Source organism: Rhincodon typus, chromosome 26 (genome assembly GCF_021869965.1).
Source record: "Rhincodon typus isolate 14 chromosome 26, sRhiTyp1.1, whole genome shotgun sequence".
In the NCBI taxonomy this organism is placed as follows: domain Eukaryota; kingdom Metazoa; phylum Chordata; class Chondrichthyes; order Orectolobiformes; family Rhincodontidae; genus Rhincodon; species Rhincodon typus.
Window position 1 is genome coordinate 1,619,350 of NC_063357.1, and position 7,185 is coordinate 1,626,534.

At 44.3% G+C, this 7,185-nt stretch overlaps 1 protein-coding gene across 1 annotated transcript in view; it reads left to right on the top strand.

The window, feature by feature from the left end:
* The first annotated feature begins 5,460 nt into the window (after nt 1–5,460).
* Nucleotides 5,461–7,185, top strand: part of LOC109921684 (pigment epithelium-derived factor-like) — a 23,654-nt gene continuing 21,929 nt past the window's right edge. Inside the window, exon 1 of the mRNA XM_048612670.1 lies at nt 5,461–5,676. The gene's annotated coding sequence lies outside the window, so the exon portion shown is untranslated. The remainder of the gene's footprint in view (nt 5,677–7,185) is intronic.

Genomic DNA, 7,185 nt, shown 5'->3' on the forward strand with positions numbered 1-7,185 from the left:
CGACGCTTCATCGGAGGCTGCACTGATGATGTTACCCAGCAGGGTAATGAAACCTCTGCGAAACAACAAACCAGCTCGGTGAGCCAACCAACCACAATATCCACAACCCGAGCTACAAACCTACTCCAAAACCTTAGAGCTCTGATGAAAGATTGGATAGGCTAAGGTTGTTCTCTATAGAACATGGGTGACTTAATGAAGATACAAAGTAATGAATACTTTGGAAACAGTGGACAGGGAAGACCTGTCTCCAATAGCAGAGAGGTCAGTTAGCAAGGTGAACAGATTTAAAACAATTGGTGGAAAGTTACAAGGAGACATGACAAACAACCTTTACACCTGGAGGGTAATGGGTGCCTGGAATACACTGCCCAGTTTAATGGTTCAGGCAGAAACCCTCAGCTTAGCTAAAAGGATCCTGAACCTGAACCAGAAGCACTGATCCTATAAGGTTATGGAGTAAGTGCTGGTAAACCCAATTAGAATGAGGGGTTATTCAATGACTTGGTGCAGACTCAGTGGGCTGAATGGCCTTTTTCTGTGCTGTAACTTTTCTATGTTTCTATGATCACATGGGAACAGAAAACCCACATGATTGGTGCATGGATCCACTCAATGGTTTGACAGCAATCAACTAACCATAACATCTGAAACACATCCACACTAAAAACTGAGAGAATTTCTCATCCCACATGGCATTCCTTGTGCTACAGGATTATGATTGATATCTTCAATACCCAAGAACATGATTACATTCTGCCAAATGACTATTTCACTCATGCACCTGTCCAAGATGTGTAGGGAATGGGGTATTGAACTGTTTATCATTTCTCCTCACTGTGCTCACTTGAAAGGTCTCACAGAACGTCCTGCTTGTACACTTGCAACATCTAACGATAGTCAAAACCATTTACCTGGACTTTTGGAGAGCTATTAACTCTATATGTCATTCTGTTCAGCAACATTTACCCTCGTGTTTAGAAGACAGGTCGATACAGCTCTTTCCTCAATATGCATTTACTAATCAACCTGATGTGTGAGACACATTGTTGGAAAGGTGGGGAGTCGGGTTAGCTCAGTTGGCTGGATGTTTGGTTTGCAAAGCAGTGTGATGCTGACAGCTGAGGTTACCATGAAGGACTCTCCTTCTCAACCTCTCCCCTTGCCTGAGTTATGGTGGCCCTCAGGTTAAACCAGCACCAGTTGTTTCTCTCTCTCTCTAATGAGAGAGCAGCCCTTTGGTCTGCAACTTGACTTGACTTACTGGAAAGAGGGGAAAATGATACAAGAACATGACAGTGACTGTGCTGACAGTTATCCAGCTTGAACCAGGAGTAAACATCAGTGTATGAGATGTTCACACAAACACATGATTCATGGAAAACATAGTACATTGTTGTAGCAACCAAGGGCATATGATGTTGTAATAATCAATGGTCAGGCTCTGTGAAGAAATAGGCAACATCTCTGAAGTGTAGATCATCAGCCTCTCACTTCACAGGAAACAAACTAACATTCAGGCACAAACCACATCAATGACAAATTCTACCTGTCTGTCTGTAATGACAGCACTTTGCAAAGTGTAGCTATGCCACCAAGCTGTGGTGTTACCACTTACTTGGGACACGTGGCTGATAATCGAGCTCCACTTTTCCACAAGTCATCACTAATGTGTAACAATCCAGTTAAACCACAAAAGGTGATCAGTTTCCCTGACGCACTGTCATTGAGGGCAAAAGCAATCAGCTTTCCTCTCTAATGGAAAATAAATATTTGTTAATAAATACATTTAGAAAAAGATCACAACTTTAAACTATTCCCCTTTAAAACCCCGAGTGCAGACATTCATTCACAAATAAGATAGACAAAAACAAACGGTTTGACACAGATGTTGTAGGTGGACAGATATAGACTGGTAGAATGATTTCTGTCAAAGGTCCAGACCACAATGTGGAGAATAATTTCTCCCAGTTAGTTTGATTTAGCAGTGGATGGTTGATCTTTGATTCACAAGCTGATCATGTGGACCTAGGTCTTTTTTGTATTAGAATTCTTTTTCTTGAGTCCCAAGGTTTTTGTATCTTTCACTCACATCGAGAGAAAGGAGACAGAGATGTTTTCTGTTTGTCAACATTTAATGTTGCTGACTACATTGCAAAAAGAGTTCTGTGGCAGACCAGAGATGGACCAATCTGAAGGATGTTGCCAGGTAGTTTTTCCTTAACTCAAAAATTCCTGGTGCCACTGTGTCTCAATAACGTAGCGATCTCACTGCTTCAAAAGCTACATGGTCTTGAATGGCTGAAAATGTACACCACACTATCCCACTTGATTTTCAGTTGCAAAACTCCTGGTATTTCAGTTAAACAACAGTGCACAAATTCCATTCTAGATAATGCTCCAAAAGGAAACAGATGTGGTTTCCTCCAGAGGTAAGTGTATAAGGATTGGATTTGTTCGTGTTGTACATTAAGCAAATCGATAATGAAATGTGGAGGAACAATCTATCTTGGTGCATCCTTGTACATGTGATCAGAATGGGTTCTCATTCTTTCAAAGCAAAAGGTGGATATTGTGTTATTGCTGTGTTGTGTTATTGTGTTACTGATTCTGGAACACCAAGGCTGTGCACCTTTAAGACAGCTGTGACTGTGACCTATTGGTACATAGGAAATAGGGGCAGGAGAAGGCCATTCAGCCCTTCAGGCCAGCTGTATCATTCTATTGGATCAAGTCTCAACTCTTTTTTTGTGCCTGCTTTTCATAACTCGCTGATATTTCGAAAATCTATCCACCTCCTCTTTAAATATCTTCATTCATCTGGCTTCCGAGTAGAGAATTCCAGACATTCAGCACCCTCTTGGGAGAAGAAATTCCTTCACATCTCAGTTTTAAATGAGTAGTCCCTTTTTGTGTAACTATGTCCCTCTAGTTTCAGACCCACCCCCCTCACCCCTCGATTGGTGGAAACATCTTCTCAACATCTCTCCCGTCAAGCCTCTCAGAAGCTTGTATATTTCAACAAGATCACCCCTCATTCTTCGAACTAAAACAGAAATTTCTGGGGAAACTCAGCAGGTCTGGCAACATCTGTGGAGAGAAAGCAGAGTCAATGTTTCAGGTCCAGTGACCCTTCTTCAGAACTGACTGTAGTTAGGAAAAGCTTGGTATATATGACGAAGTTTAGCGGGGTTGGGAGGTTGCAGGGTGGGGTGGAGGGTAAACAATAGGTAGAGATGGAGCCCGGGCAGAGAGAACAGTTGAACAAATAAGAAAAGGGTAAAGGTCAGCCTGGGGCATCAATAGCTGCTGTTGGGGATCATTAGTAGCTGACAATGGGTTGTTTATGATACCAGGCTATGTTACAACAAGGCCTGGTGTATGGGGTTGGGGTAAGGACATGGGGGAAGGTGCTCAGGCCCTAAAATTGTTGAACCTCATATTCAGTCCACAAGGCTGCAGGGTTCCCAGGTGGAAAATGAGGTGTTGTTCTTCCAGATTGTGCCGAGCTTTGCTGGATCACTGAAACAAACCTGAGACAGAGACGTTGGGCAGGTGTTACACTTTCTGCGATTGCATGGGAAGGTGCCATGGGGCTGTGGGGAAGCTTTGAGAATGGAGAAGGGGTAGACCAGGTGTCCCAGAGGGAACGATCCCTGTGGAAGGCTTGACGAGGAGGGGGTGGGGAATATGTGTCTGGTGGTGGCATCCCACTGGAGGTGGTGGAGATGGCAACTAATGGTCTTTCAGTTGTGTACGTTAATGGGATGGTAGGTGAGGACCAGGCAGACCCTATCTCTGCTGTGGGAGGGAAGGTAGGGGGTGAGGGCTGAAGTGTGGGGGATGGGTTGAACCCAGCTGAGGGCCCTGTCAACTAGGATGTTGGGAAATCCAATGAATGCTAAATATTGATTTAAATGATCTGCTACTTCCCTGTGCCCTGTCAATTCCCTCGTCATATCTTCCAGAGGTCCCACTCACTTTAGCTACTCTCTTTCTTTTTGTTAGATACACATGGAAGTGCTTCCTTTTTTTGTATCTCTTACCAATTTACTTTCATAACCAATTTTCTGCCCCTTTAGTAGGTTTTTCACCCTCCACTGTTGATTCTTAAAAGTTCACAATCTCTAGCCTGCCACTAGTTTTTGCTGCTTTTTATGCAGTAGTGTTTGTTTGGATACTCTCCTTAACCAACCGCATGAACTATCTGTGTGCTTCATTCCTCTCACTGAGTCTTCGGTTTTGACTGGAGTAAATTTTGCTCGGTGTTGTGAGATATCTGCTTCAATATCTGCCACTGGCTTTTCCTGAGTCAGGTTTTCCAGGCACTTTAAACAACATTTTCTTCATACCCCTGTAAACAGGGAGAGGTGATGGCCTAGTGGTATTATTGCTGGGCTGTCAATCCACAGGCCCACATAACATTCTGGGGACGTGGGTTCATATCCTGCCATAGCAGATGGTGGAATTTGAATTCAATAAATATCTGGAATTAAGAATCTAAGGATGACTATGAATCCACTGCCAGTTGTTGGGGAAAAACCCATCTGGTTCACTAAAGCCCTTTTAGGGAAGGAAACTGCCATCCTTACCTGGTCTGGCCTACATGTGACTCCAGACCCACAGCAATGTGGTTGACTCTTAACTGCCCTCTTGGCAATTAGGGATGGTCAATAAATGCTGCCTGGCCAGCAACACCCTCATCCTATGAATGAATAAAGGGAAAAAAATGTCTTTACTTAATTTGAGGACTCTGGTTTAAGACCCAAGTTGCTCTACCTCAAACTCAATTTGAAAATCTATCATGTTGTGATCACTATCGCCCAAAGAATCATAACTACCTCATTCCATATTCCCAAATCTAACACTAGTCTGTTCCAGGGAAGGTTATACAATGAGAAACAATCCCTGATGTAAACGGTTACTATCGTTAATAAACTTCAAGATATCTGTCTCAACAAGAACTTGCCTTTTTGTGGTGTCTGTGATCTAACTATTGGGTTCTACCCAGACCACATCATATCTGCTGGGGATCACAGTGGATCAGGCAGCATCCATGGAGAGAGAGCAAGCTAACCTTTCCAATCTAGATGACTCTTCATCAGAGCTGATGTGAAATGTGGAGGGGGCAACATTTCTGCAATAGTGGGCTGTGGGTGTGTGTGGTGTGCCCGAATTGGTACCATCTCCCTCACTGGGTGCCATTCTGCTGGAAACTGCCTCTCCCTGTCCTGCGGGCACTGCCAGGGTGAAGGGCTGGAGGGTTTCACTGAGCTTTGGGGCCCGCGGATTCTCCGACCCGTTTTCCAACACGTTAGATCTGTCGCCATGTAGAAACACTCAGAAAGGCAAATGCTGAATTTGTTTGAGTGTGATTCCAGCAAGTGAACATGGCCAGTTGGTTTCTCGGCATTTTTTTGTGGTTAGCTTTGCTAGTGCCTGCGTGGACAGGAAGCAGCTTCTCAGTGTCCTTGGGATCCCGGGAGATCAAACCCATTCCTGCTCTCAGCCACGTTGCTGTGTGGAGATCCGCTAAAGCCCAGGCAGCCTCAAAATCGGCTCCAGAAACATCCCGAAGCTCCGACGTCAGCACAAATATTTACCCAGGGCTCGGGCTGCTTCCCGGAGGCTACAAACCGCTCTCACTTTGCAAAAAGTCCGTCTGTGCTGAGGCAGGTAAGGTGTGCAACAGTTTTACTGTGAAATTACTAGGGGCAGAGCAGGGATCTAGAAGGAAGGGAAGTTGTGTAGCAGAAAGCTAAGAAACATTTCAAAACCCTTCCCAAAAACCCGTCCTGTTAGGATGGAGCAGTACAATGTTGCTTCAGTTGGTGACGGTTTAAACCAAAACTCAATTGAGATAAATGTTGGAGGGACAACATATTCAGCTCATTTCTGACTATCAGCTCAAAGTGGGGATTAAAGCCCCTGGGCACAGTTTATAATGAGGACAGTTGGAGTAGGAAACAAAACAGAAGTTGCTGGAAAAGCTCAGCAGGTCTGGCAGCATCTGTGGAGGAGAAAAAAAAGAGTTAACGTTTCGGGTCTGGTGACCCTTCCTCAGAACTCAGTTGGAGTAGGTGCCCGCTACAGATTGGATTTGAGGACAGCAGAAGCCACCTGCATTTATATAGCACCTGTCCCGAATAGTGAAGCTTTCCAAAGTGCTTCACAGGAGCTTTTAATCGAACTCAGTTTGAGGCCAGATTCCATGGTATTTACAGTGACAAGTCTCAGGACAGTTTGAACCTGTCCCAAACTTCTGGAAAACTAACAACTGGGGACCTTTCTCTCTGGTATCAGCTGGTTTGCTGGCTGCTGTCTTTATAAAATGTTCAATTGCAATTGATTTAGAACAGCTCAAAATTGTGGTCTGATCGGGGAGACATAAAACTATCATCTGACAACAAGGTTATTATAAACTCCTGAGAATAATAACCAAAAAAAAAGTCCATGAATGCTTCAAAAAGAAAAATACCAAAGACCTTCATTTCAACCAAAACACAAACCAACTCTCCCAGGAATCTTAATTCCTGAAGACCATGCTGAGCAAGTTACAGCATGAGAACCCAGGATCATTGGGGTTCATACTGACTGGAAAGAGTTTGGATTCAATAGATTCTGTCCAATGAAAGTGAACAGGAAGTGGTTTGATTCAGTAACTGCCTTTGACCAAGTGTGGTATCAAGGAGCCTGAGAAAAATTGGAACAATGGGTATCGGGGGCAAACTCTCCAGAGGTTAGATCATATCTGGCTCGTAGGAAGATGGTTGTGGTTGTGGGAGGTCAGTCACCTCAGCTCCAGGACATCCCTGCAGGATTTCCTCAGGGTAGTGTCCTAGGCCCAAACATCTTCAGCTGCTTCATCAATGACCTTCCCGCCATCATAAGGTCAGAATTGGGGATGTTCGCCGATGATTACACAATGTTCAGCATCATTTGTGACTCCTCAGATACTGAAGCAGTCCGTGTTCAAATGCAACAAGATCTGGGCAATATCCAGGCTTGGGCTGACAAGTGGCAAGTGACATTCGCACCACACAAATGCCAGGCTATGACCATCACCAATAAGAGACAATCTAACCACCGCCCCTTGACATTCAATGGTGTTACCATCACTGAATCCCCCAACATCAACATCCTGGGGGTTACCATTGACCAGAAACTCAACTGGACTCACCTCAT